Consider the following 17,172-nt stretch of genomic DNA (forward strand, 5'->3'; position numbering starts at 1 on the left):
TGCATGTCCTCCATGTGGTTGTGTGAGTTTCCTCCGGGTGCTCCGGTTTCCTCCCACATCCCAAGGACATGCTGTAGGTGGTTTGGATAGTCTAAATTGGCCCTAGGTGTAAGTGTGTGTGCCTTCAGTGGAAGGTTGGGTGTCGGGCTGGCAACTAGACACTGTAAAACTCCACTGCCAATCATGAGTGGAGAGGTGATCTACTGTGGTGACCCCTAACCGGGAACAGCGGAAAGAAAGAAGAAGATCCAAGTTGCATTTGAATATGGACAGGGATGAGCTTTGTTTTACTTGAATGGATAGTCTGTTCTGGAACAGTGGTAGCCTCTGTGATATATAACCATCTCTCTCTCCACAACATTCAGTTTAGATACCTGGGCTGAGTATTAGGTTCATATGTAGGTACTAGGCTATCTGCCAGAAGGCATTTATAAGCCTAGCCGGAATGTGTTGGCTTTCACCGCCCCCTTAGATTAGTTCCCTGTGCCTCTGTCCAGCAGAGCCATTGAAGTGATCCCTGGGGTAAACTTTCTGTTTCCCATCCACTCGTCAAGGTTTCTCTTGAAGAGGGTTAGCGAGGAGCTCTGCCTAATATAGACTGGAATCTTGTTCCAGAGCATGGGGAAGTCTCTGGGACAGGAATCTATCCCTCCAGCATGTCCTGTTTATTGTTGTGGTGAGGTTTAAATCCCTGGAGCGTGTGGCTCAAGGGGATATGGTTTTCTTTAGGTGGAGCATGTCCATCAATTCTGGGTTAGACATGGCCTTATATGTCAGGCAGAGATCACCTCTGAGTAGGCAGTATGCAACCGAGTACAGCTGGAGTTTCTTCAGTCGAGCTGCATAGGGCATCTGTTTGAGGCCAGTGATCCTCTTGGTGAGGTACTTCTGTGGTCTTTCCAGTTGTTGCAGGTGTCTTGTAAGGTACATCCCAAATGGGGCATTGTACTCTATGATGGGTCTGATGAGTGATGCATAGAGGGGCCCAATGACCTCTTTCGATCTGGATGCAAACCCTTTTGTGATTAGGTGGGCCACATAGAAAGATTTTCTAACCACTTTGGCAATGTGATTATCAAAGGAGAGGTTACTATCTACTTGGATCCCCAGATCCCTTATTACGTCTTCCATATTTAGGGGGCTACCACCTATGTGGTAGTTTGTGGGTACTTTGTTTTTTCCAAAGGGGATGACTATGCACTTTTTGGCATTTAGCTTGAGGCCATGGTTTTGACACCAGGTATCTGTCTCAGTGAAACCCTTTTGGAGGAAGAGTCAATTATACCCCCTAGTTTGCAGTCGTCTGCGACCTTGGTCAGCCATAGTCTTCCTGTGCTTGCCTGTACCTCTGAGAAGTATATGCCGAACAGGAGGGGTCCTAGGACTGAGCCCTGGGGAATGCCACTTGTAACTGGTTTAGAGTCGGACCTAGCTCCCGCAACTCTTACTATGTGGGTTCTGTCCATGAGCCGGTTGGCAACCCATCTCGTGATGTAGGGGTTTATGTACAGGCTGGTGAGCTTGTCTATAATACCTGAGTGGGGAATGGTGTCGAAGGCCTTTGCAAGGTCTAGGTAGGCTGTGTGGACCACCTTTCCCTCATCTATAGCCTTGCTAACTGTTTCAAAGAAGTTCACCAGGTTTAGGAGGTATGATCTGCCCTTAACAAAGCCAAACTGGTAGGGTCCAGTGTGTGGAGGTTTCCAATGTCTCTGTTAATGAGATACATGATGATGTGCTCCATAGCTTTGCAGACCAAGCTAGTCAGGCTTATAGGGTGATAGTTCCCAGGGTCCATTGTGGCTCCACCTTTGTGGAGTGGAATAATGATTGCTGTGTGCCACACTGTGGGCATGTAGCCTGTGGAGAGGCTGAGTTTAAACAGTGTGTTTAGGTGATGGGTTAGTTCATCGTTGAGCTCATGTAGGATGCAGCCTGGGACACTGTCCAGTCCCATTGATGCTGTGTTTTTGGCTTTGGAGAGGGCTGTTTTAACCTGAGTGTCTGTGATTTCAGGGGCACTACATTCTTCTGGTATAGTTAAGGGCCCTTTTGGGGATGAGAGGGGGGGGGGTGAAGTTTGCACTGAACCTGTCTGCCAGGATGTTGGCTATATCGGTCGGTTCAGTGTGTTTTGTGCCATTCTGCACTAACTCCGAGCAGATCTGAGAATTGCCACTTACATTCTTGACATAGCTAAAGAATGCCTTGTGGTTATCTTTGGAGTCCATGGCAAGTTTTCTTTCGAAGCTAGCCTTGGATGATTTTATGAGGGAACATAGTTTCTTGCTGATACTGATCAGGGATGTCTTCCCTTCTTGAGATTTTACTCTTTTCTGTACTAGTTTACTCCTTCTATTGTATAGCTTGTTTATGGCAGGGGTCCACCAGATGGGTTTCCTTTTCTTGGAGGAGTGAGTCTTGGTTTTGTTTGGGATAGCACGATCCATGCATTCTTGTAGGTGCCTGTAGAGTGCATTAGTAAAGGAATTTGCAGCATGGACGGCATTATCCTTTAGCATGGGGGCTTTGAAACTTCCCACCTTGGTCTTAAGTAACGTGAAGTTTGCTTTTGAAAAGTTTTTCACAGCGGTTTCTGTGACCGGGGGTGGTGGCGGAACGTGGATATACAGAGTGATTAGTTTATGGTCAGATCTAACCAGCGAGGGGTTGGCCCATGTTGGTGATGCCAGGTCCAATATGTTGTCACCTCTGGTGGGGATGTTGACCACTTGATCCAGGGCATTTGAGTTTATAAATTCTAGGAAATGTTGGGCAAAGGAGTCTGTAATTGAGTAGTTCTCCAAGTTAATGTTTGGGTAATTGAAATCACCAAATATCAGGGTGTTTGGTAGGACCTTTATGTTTCCCAGTGTTTCCAGGAATGCGGAGTGGGGGTCCTGGGACATGGTGGGTGATCTGTAGCAGGCTATAATTTGAATAGCAGTTTTGCCCATTGTTAGTTGCACGTGGATGATCTCTGAAGCATCATGCTGTGCCACTAACCTGGAGGTGTGGGTATCCTTGATGAATATGGATACTCCCCCCCGCCTTCTCTATTTCGGTAAAGGTTTTGTGGCCGAAATGTATGGTATGAGTTGTAGCCTGGTAGTGCTGGGGTGCTCTCTAGAGCCTTAAACCAGGTTTCTGTTACTGCACATATATCGATTTTCTCCATATTGAGGAGTGCCTCGAGTGGGTGCATTTTGAGGTTTAGACTTTTGGCATTGAGTAGCATTTCTGATGCCATTTGACTTGCTGATGTTCAATGGGTCCATCAATATTAGGTTGGAGGATGCCTTGTATGCCAGATTCAGGTCAACTCTAAGCACTCTGTAGGATAATGATTATAGTGATAAGTCTTTGAGGTGGTCCATGCGTGACCTATTGTTTAGGACTTGTATCCTTTTAGTAAGGTATCTCTGTGGGGCTCTAGGCAGGGTAATAGATTGGGCCCCACCAGAGCAGCCCCTCCTGCAACAAGCCCCTACCACTCCAGCAGCAGCCCCTCCCCAGCCACTCTAGTGTTCCATTACTTGGCTATTTCTCCTCAGTTACCATAAACACTGTTCAAACCTGTCAGCTTGCATACTGTTTTCTTATTTACTTCTACAATGATTACAGAAATTGAAATAAAATACAAAGCACAAACACTGAGTCCTTTGCTAAATAAACAGTACAGTCTCACAATGGAAATTGAAATAAAATAGCACAAACACTGAGCCATTTACTAAAGAAGCAGAACAGTCTCACAATGAAAACAGAGTTAGCATGAACAGTAAACTTATCTGCCCTTGAAACGCACATTCATTGAAATTGCATGAAAACCGCCATTCGTTATGCATCTGGCCAGTGGAGGACTAAGCTGACCTCTGGGCTGTTTTCAAACCATAGGCTCCTTACACATTTTTAGGGCCATGCATTCATGTATGCATACTTTGATTCACCTTCCTGATTCTATTAAATTATATTCCTTGTAAAATCCAGCACCACTTGTTAGAATGTGTTTTAAATCTGTAGTTTTGAACAGTCTTCTAGTAAGCAATAAAACAAAATGCATAAACCAATAATAACAAAACTACCCATTTCAGAAAATTTCAACCATAAAAGGCCACTCAAACTTCTGTCATTACAATCCACCAATATCAGTAAATATGTAAAAGCTCTGTAGAAGTAAAAGTCATCTAAATAATTCCACATTAAAGGCATCTGTAACTAATGAAGAGGTTGCTGCTAGCAAACAACTTTATATTTCATTGCTTCATCTACAAATAAAGTGCCTATTGCCCTTTAAGAATAAATTGCCTATGTTACATCACAAAATGATAAACTAGTAGTAATGCAATAGGGAATGGATGGCAAACTGATAACTGGTTCATAGTTACTAGGTAACTCCTCTAAAGGAGGATGTTCACAGGACTGCAGCATCCAATCCCTTTAAAGTACAACACTGTACAGTATCTCCGATCCATCTGCGTACTGTGAGAGTAGAACCCACAACCTTCTGCATCAAAAGCAAGTATACTACCTGTTGTGCTACTAACAATGCAAACAGACTTGGTATAAGCAGTGCTAAACTTCTCTTCCCCTGAAGCTCTCAGCTCCTTGTAAAATCCACTTGACTCTCGGCTAAATCTCTCAACTTTGCAGCACAAGAAATCTGGAAAAAGCCAACATTTATTTGGGGGAGGGGGGTGGTAGGGGGACAACAAAGGCCCAAAACCAGGGACACATTTTAAACATTGCTTGTATAATCTTAGAAAGTTGCTAAAATGAAGTGTTTTGTGTTACCATGTGTTTCCTGGAAGATAGGAAGACTGAAACTTAAAGAACTATCATTATTTAGTGAATTCAGTTCTCACTGATTTGCCAGAAAAACACAACTTTTAAGAGGAACAGACCAAAAGTATAAGCCAAATATTCTGGGAAAATCTATACAGTTGAGAGCTATGGACTCAACTCCTTGAATCACAAGTGGTGGTATGGGTAGAGAATTCAGGCTCTTGCTCCTTGTACCTAAGGTACAGGGTTTAAGCCTGAGTAACACTAACCACCAGGTATACCTAACTGGGGTAGTTTACACACACACACAATCAGCAACGACCCAGCAGCAGCATATAATGATCAGCATTGAGCCAGCAGCAGCATATACAAACAGAAAACACAAACTAGCAAAAAACACTCTGGGCAGCAAAAAGTCTCCTTACCTGGAAGTATGTCGGGGGCAGCATATGTGAGCAGAAAACTCTCTTTACTCTCCTAAAACTCTCTCATTAACAGCTGACAACAAATGTGATCAGGCAGGCATCACACTCTTACCTCCGTTCTCCCTCAACGGAAGTTTAAATTCTGCGTGTAAGTGGACTGTGTGTAAATCCATGGTGGCAACGCACGCATGGGTCCTTTAATTGTTGAAGTTTTATGGCCAGGGTACCTTTGGGTAATTGCCTATGTTGCTTAGTGCTGGACCAGGCCATTAATTTTATTTCCAAGAGAAAGTAGATGGTCTTGCAGCTATAAAAGTGGGGGGGAGGTGTCGCTTCCTCTCTCTCACCCTATGGTTCTGGCGCTCTTGTGTATAGCAGTGGAGGACCCAGCACTCTCAAGGAATGTAGATGGGGAAGCTAACATTGACAGTACAATTTACAAATAGCAGGCCATCAGTGCAATGTCTGGCTGTTGCTGCCATTTGCACTGTCTCTGTTATTGTTATACTGTTACCATCTCCATCCTTCCGTAAATGTTGCTTTCTTATAAATTGCAACAGCCCCTTTATCTTTGTTTCATTGTAGCTTGGTACCTTAACCTGTAGGTTTGTACATGGATGGTGGTCCACTCTACTTTTCCCAACTTTGGAACCCACACAACCACTTGAATCTCCCAGTGTGCCTCTGCAGACTGATACATCCCATGGTGAACCTCAAATGTGGCTTGCAAATTGGTTGTACTTAGTTCAGCTAAATTGCACTAAAATGTGATATGAAAATAAAACTTATGTTGTGCTTTGTAGCTTGCTTATGCAAAACAGGCGCGCAGTTCTAATAAACTGTGTAGACGGGACATTAACCATATATCGCACAATGGCAGCTGTGGTTTATCTGTATCTCCTTTTCTAAAGGCCAAAAATAATAACTCCTCCTTCTAGTCAACTGTACATGAGTAACAGGGTTTTTCTCTCTCCTACTCCCACTCTAGCAGTCACAGAACAGAGTATGAGAAGTTCTTATTTACAGAGTTTATTTATATAAACACAAGATATATTTTCCCACTCCAAAAATTGATTATTTGGTTATGTGTTATTTGTACCTTATTACAACTTACAGCCATTCACTTGCTTGGTACTTTCCCACCTCATTTTCCTACTGAAAAAATGAGATTTATTTAACTACTGTGCATTCCTCATTTTCTACTAACAAATAATTATAGTACAATATTGATCTTCAAAGACTGATTGATACAAACAGGATTTAAGCCAGAAATTTCAAATTTATGCTCACAGCCTCATATTGCTGCCTCACATCTAGAAAATAGAGTGATATAACTGTGGTGAGGTGAAGGGGGGCAGTCACCATGGACATGCAAACCTACTACAAAAACCAACTTATGCAGAAGTCTGAGTTGCGGGAATGAGGGAGACACCTGTAGGTATCCTGGCGTCACTGAGTCAAACTTCTTAAGTGATCTTCAGAAGAAAAATTTACTTGACCAAGCAAAGTAGAGTGTCTGCAAATATCCTTGGACATAATTTAACATCAGTTTAATTTGTTTTTTTTTTTTTTTGCTACTAATAAAGGATTTCAACGCTGCTGGTCTAACAGTTATCTAGAGGATTTATGTGCTTTCATTATGACTTGACAAGATAAAAGAGCTAACATGCCATGCACAACTGGTCAGGAATTTAACCTGAAGAAAAATAAAATGTCTACATTTTTTTTGCAGGGGGCATCCCCCTTCAATGCCTATGTGGAGGACAAGACTTCCCAGGCACACTGAGCTTATATATACTAACTCCACATGTGCACCAACATAGAGAAAGAAAATTTGTGCAAACCAGTAAATCGTTAGTAGTGCACACTAGTACTACACTGATAGTAATACTGAACTACAACTGACAGTAATTTCCTATACATGTATAAAAAGTGACTGGGGGTCTATATCAGTGAGTTTAACTTAGTTAATCGAATCATGCCCAGTTTGCACTCGACAATATGTAGGGAAGCAATTTCACACACTTTTGCAATGCTGGTTTCTCCTAGTGACTAAGACTTGATTATAATCTTATCCTGTTGTCCGTCGAGTAACCTATAAGAAAATGTGGGCTGTAAATTCAGAAAGTACCTTGTTTTTGTGAAGTTGTACTGAAAGCCACTGTTTTCCATTTTCAAATAAATCATATAAAATTCTAAAATTGGTTCTGAGTACAAAAACAAGGGAATTAATAGAATCTTGTATTTAAGACTAGGTTACTCCTTTAACAAAATCTGAACTTCTCCTGCTAGATTTCTTAACTTAATATTCTGTATTTAAAATTTGCTTTTAATTTCTTATAAAGAAAAAAAATGCTTTTGATCTGTTTGTATAAACTACGAAAATTACAAGCGCAGTAACTTACTGGAAACCCTAGTAACAATCACAAACATAACACATGGAATTTCAGCTATTGAAAATGAGTCTTCATTATTTTAGTAAATGTATATCAGTGGCTCTGCCCATGGTAAGCAGTTTGATGCAAACCAACTACAGAATCCAGGTATAGCACCATACTGTGCACAGTGAGTATAAGCATGATCTCATGTGTCACAGTTCAGACGCTGGTGGTCATCCAAGTTGGAGAGACGCATTATAGTTTGATCATTTTTATAGGTCGTCAGTCTGTTTACTATAGCTTTAAACTGGAAGAAACAAAATAAAATTCACAGCAGCTTCCAAATAAAACTTGTAAGCCACAAAATGAAGCAGCTTTTCAGGCAAAACAATAAAGCCCTGAGCAGGGAAAGCCTAGAAAATTGTGAAAAAACCCACAGATGGCTCAACACACTTCAGTTCACTTTATTCCACAGAAACACAGCACATTAACGCTCCACCATACGTTTCCGTTTTAAAAATCACTTCCTCAGATGCGGGCTGTTCAAACTACTAGTGCTTTTATACCTTTCACTTAATTACATTGATTAGGTTAATGAATTAATTGAAAGGTTAATTTAGTTTATAACCAAAAACTTTTCTTGTTGCATTTCTGTGTTGCCACAATAAAAACACATTTAATGTTACAATGTTTGATGAATAAATATGTAGAAATAAAAATGTTTTAAATAAAAATCCTTAAAACACTTGACTACAAAGAATAACTTATAAAGTTAAAATACTATTAGAAACACATTTAGTAGGAGTCAATGGTTAAAATTACCAATTTGAATATTTGCTTTAAATGAACATTAGAGAAATAATTTATAAGCATTGGAAAGTTTTGACTGTGGTCCCTTAGATTAGAGAAATTGTGGGTGAACACCCACAGTTTTTATTTAAGAATAAGAAAAATCTTCATAGATTACTCTGCTATCTAAAGACTATTATATCTGATAACAATATTAGTCATGACTTAGGCACGACCCCTTGTAGTAATTGTAATTACTGTTCTTATATTTGTGATTCCAATATGTTTGTCCATCCTATTACATATCAGTTTTATGTATTTGATGTCGTTGCTAATTGTAATACCGAACATGTTTTTTATCTTGCTACATGTTTCCCCAGTCCTACCTTCTGTGTTGGCAAAACTGACAGAAGGCTTAGGGACAGGGTGAGGGAACATTTATATCAGATACGCATTAAATCTAATACTAATGCTTTATCTAAACATGTTCTGGACACTAATAGTATGCGCACATTTAAGTTTATGGTTTTACATAACACCCCTAGTTTAAGAGGGGGGGTGTTAGGAATTTCACAGAAAAAAAAAGAGACCAATTGGATTATTAAACTCCAGGCACATATAAACCCAGGTCTAAATGATAAAATTCCCCTTAAACCTGCCTTTAAGAATAGGAGATTGTTTATTAGTAGTTTTTAATCTTTTTAAAAAATGTCTTTTTATGTATACATGCTTTATATATATTGTTCTTAAATATGCATACTTGTTTTTATAAGTATGGAATAATGAAGTTATGCAGTATTTTTGATTATAAATTTAATTTATATATGCATTTACTAATTAATTATGATGTCATCATTTAATTGAGGATGTATATATATATATATATATATATATCTATATATCCATATATATATATATATATATATATATATATATATATATATATATATATATATGTATATAGAGTGTGCTGAATTAATTGTTTGTATATGGTCTGAGGAAGCCTCTCTAGTGGACTGTAGTTTGCAGAAAAGGCTGTGTTAGATCCAGGACAAGGGCCTGGTGCATGCTGGCTTGGGGAGAAGTCATCCATCATTTATTTAGAAAAAAAAAAAGCGAGAGAGAGAGGTTTTCCTGCAACATTATTTAAAAAGCAAAACAATACTGCTGGATTTCCCTCATTGCATCTAAACTACAGCTTAAGACAATGATTTCCTGCTGTGTATGCCATCTACATTCTCACTGGCTCAGCATCTGCTTTTGAAAAAGACTGGAGATGGCATAGCAAATGAGACTTCTGAGAACTGGGTGCATGACTTAACTCTTGCATGAAGCACATGTTGCATTGTTATGAATCACTCATATTTTGAAGCATAGCAAGAGACAGCCATCTCTTTCTGCATTCATTAGAGGATAACTAACTCAAAACTGGAGCATGTTGAATTTCTTTTACAGCAGGTGCAAGTAGGTGAAATGGAGATTATTTTGTAGTGCAAGCGCACTTTAAGTGCAAGAAGTGTATGTGTGTGTGTGTGTGTGTGTGTGTGTGTGTGTGTGTGTGTGTGTGTGTGTGAGTGAGTGAATAATTTCCTGAGACTAGATTTGATAGTAATTTGGAAATGTCTTGTGGCTCAATGTCTAGCTCCTTTTGGGGCCAGATTCCAAAAAATGACCCACCCTAAGCCATAACTCCATGCACAGTTCCAGAAAAAAGATTTAGGATTCCTCAAGTTATCTAGACAGTTTAGAAATCTAGGAGCTATTCTACAAATTCTCAATTAGGAATTTCATTCCTACACCCACAGCATTTTGAAATTTTATATTGGTGTTGAATGCTAAGGTAAAACTTTAAAGTAATGAGTTGCTCATTTGTCTGTTAGCCTTTGCAGCATATGACTAGCACTGCTTGTATGCCATTGCCAGAATTGGTACTGCAGGCATTACTTGATAGGGAACCTCAGTTGTGTGCAGTAGTACTTCCTCTGGTACAGTATAGATGTACCAACCATACCTCTTGCCTGTCACTTATTTTGCAGAACATTGCTGATTCTGCCTCATATTTTTGCCCTGCCCCTCATAAAATGTTTGATTTTTGTGGCAAATCCCTGATGATTGTAGTCCGTCAATAGTACTAGACATGTTTATTTTTTGTGAAATGCATATTGATACAAAATTTGATAATTAACTGAAATGAATTGAGTATTATTTAAAAACTGTCCTACATTTTGGGCTGTTGTCCCTCATTGTTCATTTCTGTCTTTGTTCCTGATTCTTAAGCAAAGACATCCTATGGTATGTGCAGCCTTCAGAATGAAGTTAGTTAGCAAAGGCGATGTTGCCTTACCTGCAGACAAGTATTGGTCTTGAGCATGATCTCATAAGTCATCCACATATCCTTAATGTACTGCTTCATTACTTCATTCTTCTTCTTTCAGCTTTTCCCAGTTAGGGGTTGCCATAGCAGATCACCTGTCCGCTCATGATTGGCAGTGAAGTTTTATGGTGTCAAGTTGCCAGCCCAGCACCCAACCTTCCACAGAAGGCACACACACACACGCCTAGGGCCAATTTAGTGTCCATTTCACCTAAAGCAAGACTTTGGGATGTGGAAGGAAACCGGAGCACCCGGAGGAAACCCACGCGACCACAGGGAGGACATGCAGACTGCACAGAAGGCGCCCCAGCTGAGGATCGGACCAGAGAACCTCTTGCTGTGAGGTGGCAACGCTAACCACTGCACCACCACCACTGCCCATACTGCTTCATTACTTCAATGCATTCTTAGAGTGCGCATGCTGTCAGGAAAATGCAAAATGAGTGTGCAAAGTATTCCGACTCTTATTTCTAATTAAATGCTTGAGCTTGGTCTCTCCACTGTATAAATAAGCAGCAATGGAAATTAGTAGGCCAAGTGGTGAAGGTTTTAAACTGTTATTCTTTCTTTGAAGTTTGTATTTTTGGTTTCCATTTTTGAAGGGAAAGGTAGATTTGGTTTTGTAGTTTTCTGAAAAAAGCAATTGTAAGAAATAGTTGTGCAAGAAAGAAATAATGAATTAAATAGTTTTGCTATGTTGAATTTTTTTAATAATGTAAACTTGTATTTTCATGTAGTAATTTTTGCTTTTTTGTTTGAAGTAAACGCAAGTCCTTTGCAAACTGCAGTCTGCTAGCCTGAAGAAACTACAATGCCACAGTATCGAAGTTTGTGTGTATGCTCTTATATTTCCGTGGAATTTACAGCAACAGGAGTCTTATGCCCTAGAAAGAAAATAAAAATATATAAAAAAGATTTTTTTAATAAAGAATGCTTTTTATTCAGTTGCTCTAAAAGGTAAAAATAAGGAAGAAGACTGAAAACTTTGCAAAAGAAACACTGACAAGCTGATTTCAGAAATGCATTTGAGGTCAGTTTTGCTGATTACTTCTACTTCTGGTACCTCATTACCACAGTCAGCAAAACCAACCTTGAATGCTTTTCTGAAATCAGCTTGTCTGTGTTTCTTTTGCAAAGTTTTCCGTTTTTTTCCTTCTGTTTTACTTTTTAAAGTGACTGAATAAAAAGCATTCTTTATTTAAAAAAATCTTTTTTTTATGTTTTACTGTTGAGTCTTTAAAAAAAGGTGATCTAAGTGCATTTTTTATAAGGACACGTAAATGAGAAATAAATTTAAAAGTGTGACATATGGAACACTGTTGTCACTGTGAAGGGAAGCAAGTTTTTTCCATTCCTCCTCCTTGTTGTCCTATGTCTTTTTCTATTTTGCCTTCTCATCCTAAAGAATAGAGTGATGTTTATGAAGCTGGAAATTGATGGTGTAATGATGAATGTTGTTAGTGCATATGCTCCACAAGTTGGATGTGCGATGGATGAGAAAGAAACATTTTGGAGAGAGTTGGATGAAGTGATGATGACTTTACCCAACGGAGAGAGACTAGTGATTGGAGCAGATTTCAATGGGCATGTTGGTGAAGGGAACAGAGGGGATGAGGAAGTGATGGGTAGGTATGGTGCTAAGCAAAGGAATGCATAAGGTCAGATGGTAGTGGATTTTGCGAAAAGGATGGACATGGCTGTGATGAATACATATTTTAACAAGAGAGAGGAGCATAGGGTGACATACAAGAGTGGAGGAAGATGCACACAGGAGGATTATATCTTATGTAGAAGGGCCAGTCTGAAGGAGATTGGAGACTGTAAAGTGGTGGCAGGGGAAAGTGTAGTTAGGCAGCATAGGATGGTGGTTTGTAGGATGACATTGGTGATCAAGAAGAGGAGGATGTGTGAGGGCAGCACCAAGGATAAAATGGTGGAAATTGAAAAAGGGTAGTTGTGAGGTGATGTTCAGGGAAGAGTTAAGACAGGCACTGGGTGGCAGTGAAGAGTTACCGAATAGCTGGATAACTACAGCAGAGTTAGTAAGAGAGATGGCTAGAAAGGTGCTTGGTGTGACATCTGGAAAGAGGAAGGAGGACAAGGAGACCTGGTGGTGGAATGAAGAAGTACAGGAGAGTATACAGAGAAAGAGGTTGGCGAAGAAGTGGGATTGTCAGAGAGATGAAGGAAGTAGACAGGAGTATAAGGAGATGAGGTGCATGGCAAAGAGAGAGGTGGCGAAGGCTAAGAATAAGGCGTATGAAGAGTTGTATAAAAGGTTGGACACTAAGGAGGGAGAAAAGGACCTGTACCGATTGGCTAGACAGAGGGACCGAGGTAGTAAAGATGTGCAGCTGGTAAGGGTGATAAAGGATAATGAGGGAAACGTACTCACAAGCGAGGAGAGTGTGTTGAGCAGATGGGAAGAGTACTTTGAGGGGTTGATGAATGAAGAGAATGAGAGGGAAAGAAGGTTGCATGATGTGCGGATAGTGAATCATGAAGTGCAGTGGATTAGCAAGGAGGAAGTAAGGATAGCTATGAAGAGGATGAAGAATGGAAAGCCTGTTGGTCCAGATGACATAGCACAGGAACAACCAGAACAGCCAAGCCAGGAAAAACAACAGCCAAAAGATCCACCAAAAGCAATTTATTCTAGAACTCTGACGTCTCGGCCACAGCCTTCAAGGAGTACAAAACATGAAAAACCACAGCACAATATATACTCAAGTAAAATACCAATTACATAGTTAATTAATAAAAATTGGCAATTAATTAAACAGCACTTTCCAATTAAAATCTTCATTCAAACCCAGAGGAGACACTGTTTTAAATTTCAACATATATACAGCTTCTTTGTACAGTAAAAGTGACTTAATATCTACATTATTATATTTAGAAACATGAATTTGTTCCAAAATAGTACCCTGTAAGCCTCTGCTGTCACCATTATGCACATTTAAAAATTGCATGGCTATAGGGCTTGATTCTTTTCTGTTTTCAATGTCTCTAATATGTTCCAAGAGCCTTACTTTAAATGCTCGCTTGGTTTCACCAATATAAAACTTCTTACATGGACATTGTAATGCATATAGAACACCCTCAGAAAGACAAGAAAAAGTCTGAGTAGTACTAAACTTAATACTATTAATGTATGAAAAACAGGGTACAACAAAATTACAAGCCTTGCACTTACTGCAAGGGTAAGTGCCTATTTGACCAATGTTATGATAAAGGACATCAGATGGTAAATTATATTTACTTTTAACTAAAAAATCTTTTATATTTTTACCCCTACGGTAAGAAAATCTGAGATCTAAATTCAACTATGTCTGGACACTGTCCAAGGAACATAAGTATTCCCAAAATTGTTTAATAATTTTAACAAATTCTACAGTAAAGCAGCCAAATGTTGATACAAAATATATGACTTGTTTATTTTCCTGTCGCACATTATGAATATTACTACGTCTTTTAAACACAAATCCAGGTTTATTATAGATTTGTTTCTTACCCTTATTCAAACGCTCATAACTTTCTTCCATTATTTGCTTATTATACCCTCTGGCCAAAAAAGATAATACCATAGAAGATAATTCATTATTAAATATATATGGTTCATTACACAACCTAGAAATTCTTAACATTTCTCCATATGGCAAAGCCTGCAAAGTATGAGGTGGATGGCCACTAGTGCCATGTACATATTGAAGACCCCCTTCAAATTTCATATTAATGGAAGTAACCAAATTATGACCATCTGAAATATCTAGCACTACGTCCAAAAAAGGAACTGTAGTGCCAATCCTTAAACCATCAAATTGCAAAAAAAACCTATTAACATCTAAATCAGATACAAATTGATGTACAGACGAGTGACCCCCTTCTATAAGAAAAATCAAATCATCAACGTATCTGAAATATTTAATAACATGAGTACGAAAAAAACTATGTTTATAAATAACCTCTAATTCAAACAGGCCAATGGCCAAGTTGGCATACATGGGGGCAAAAGCAGCCCCCATGGCTGTCCCCTTTAATTGATGATATATAATCTTATTAAATTCAAAAAAATTATGAGTTAATGAAAAATATATAAGCTCAACTATATATTCCGTAGAAGGGGAAGCTCCCAAAAAGAACCTAATAGCTTCTATGCCAACCTGATGTCTAATGTTGGTGTATAGGCTCTTTACATCAATGGTCATCCAATACATATTATTATTCCAAGTAATGCCCCTTATTTTTTCTAAAAAATCAAAAACATCTACAATATGAGAGGGTAACTTGTTAACATAAGGTACCAAAAAATTATGTAAAAAAATTCCTAAATTGTGAAGAAAATAATGGCATCCTGAAACAATAGGTCTACCAGGGGGTTTATTTACATTTTTATGTATTTTTGGTAGGCAATAGAAATAGGCCATATAACAACCATCTATCCCAATTTTTTTCTTCATATCTGTAGGGCAAAAATATCCCAATCTAATGCCCTTACTAATAAGCTCTTTGTATTCCAACAAAGAAGCTTCATATACTTCAACATTCACCACTTCATATGTTGTAGTATCATTTAAATGGTCTAAACACATACCCAAATAGTATAAAGAATCCATAACTACTAATTTGTTGCCTTTATCCGATGGTTTAAAAATAATTTCACTTTTTTTACTTAAAGCTAACAAAGCTTGCCATTCTTCAAAATCCATGTTATATTTGATATTACTTTTATCACGCATAAAATCTGTATATGTAGTCTCTGTAAAATAATTTATCAAATTAATACAATTACAGACATCAGTATTCAAAACATTTGGAATAAAATGGCTAGTAGAAGGAACATTCTCAGTATTAAATTTGCAATAAGCATTTACTGTTTCTTCTGAGGTACAAGAATAAAAACTATCTGACGAAATACTTGCATCATCAACATCAGAAACACTATCTGCATATGCACTCGGCTGGTTAAAATAATATTTTAAATGAAGCTTCCTACCAAATGCAAAGACATCCTTTTTTATATCATGTAGTCTTGTAACAACAGTGGGGATAAACTTTAATCCCCGATTTAGCACCGAAAGTTCCACATCGCTAAACATGTAACCAGATAAATTTACAACATATTCTTGTAAATTTGGTAAAGTAATGTCACCATTTACCTCGCTTATATCCCCCCTGTCCATGTTGTTCACCCGCTGCATATGAGAATTGTTCTCGCTGGCATTTCTGTCCTTGGGCATTCTTATATGGAAATGATGCTTCTCGTCGAAAGGTCTTCCGAAAGTTATCTGCTTGTTGGGCTAAAGGAAGCGAAGGAAATTCAGACTCCACATTTTCTTCCTCATATGTTGTATAACCCCCTTCAGACGCTGAGGAATTGTGATAGCGTTGGTTATCCGCTTCGCAATGAAACCTAACTTGCTTATGAGACCTACTACGATTGGCTCTTGAGAGAAAGGCTCTATTGGTCTCGTAGTCCCTTAGATCTCTCAGTAGTTTCCCTTTCTTTCTCTCGATAAGTGTAGCTTCGTCATTGCTCTGTTTCAAAAATTCATCAAGTGTAGAAACAGAAACATTAACTAACAAGTCAGAACATAATTTTTTGATTTCACTGCATAGTTCTTTTTGTTTGAGCTGGTCATGCTCTACCAAAATGTGTAACCAATCTGTAACACATTTATGGGCTGCAGATACCCATCTTTTATGGAACACACATTCAGTCTCTACAGTTAAATCAAAAGGTGTAGTGGGGTCTTTAAAGATTCTTAGTCCCCTAGGTGTTGTTTCAGTTTCCAAATATTTCTGTAGTCCACAAATATTGAAATAAGTGGCAGTCTACTTCCGCATTCAAGTTCATCAAGCAATATCTTGCTTTCTGTATTCACAGACAAAGGTATTTTTCTTCCAACACTGGAGAATGGGTTAGAGGACCACTTCCGTCTGTCCTCATCCCATTTCTCCCAGGCAGATAAATTCTTATCTGTCCCATTTCTTTGCACAAATTGACGCTCACCTCGATCTGTTGAATTACTCAAAAAATTGTCCAGGGAAAGTTGACTGCCATCCATATTTTCTCGGAAAACTCGAGGAAGATGGTGGTGGGGATCAGTCGACATGGTAGAAACCACAGGAACAACCAGAACAGCCAAGCCAGGAAAAACAACAGCCAAAAGATCCACCAAAAGCAATTTATTCTAGAACTCTGACGTCTCGGCCACAGCCTTCAAGGAGTACAAAACATGAAAAACCACAGCACAATATATACTCAAGTAAAATACCAATTACATAGTTAATTAATAAAAATTGGCAATTAATTAAACAGCACTTTCCAATTAAAATCTTCATTCAAACCCAGAGGAGACACTGTTTTAAATTTCAACATATATACAGCTTCTTTGTACAGTAAAAGTGACTTAATATCTAC

General features: G+C 38.7%; 1 protein-coding gene across 2 annotated transcripts in view; it reads left to right on the forward strand.

Moving 5' to 3' along the window:
* The window catches only part of NCS1 (neuronal calcium sensor 1), a 1,842,585-nt gene that overhangs the window by 1,151,969 nt on the left and 673,444 nt on the right, over window positions 1–17,172 (forward strand). The window lies entirely within an intron of this gene.

The sequence above is a fragment of the Protopterus annectens genome, chromosome 16.part0, assembly GCF_019279795.1.
Source record: "Protopterus annectens isolate FY-2018-M chromosome 16.part0, PAN1.0, whole genome shotgun sequence".
In the NCBI taxonomy this organism is placed as follows: Eukaryota; Metazoa; Chordata; order Ceratodontiformes; family Protopteridae; genus Protopterus; species Protopterus annectens.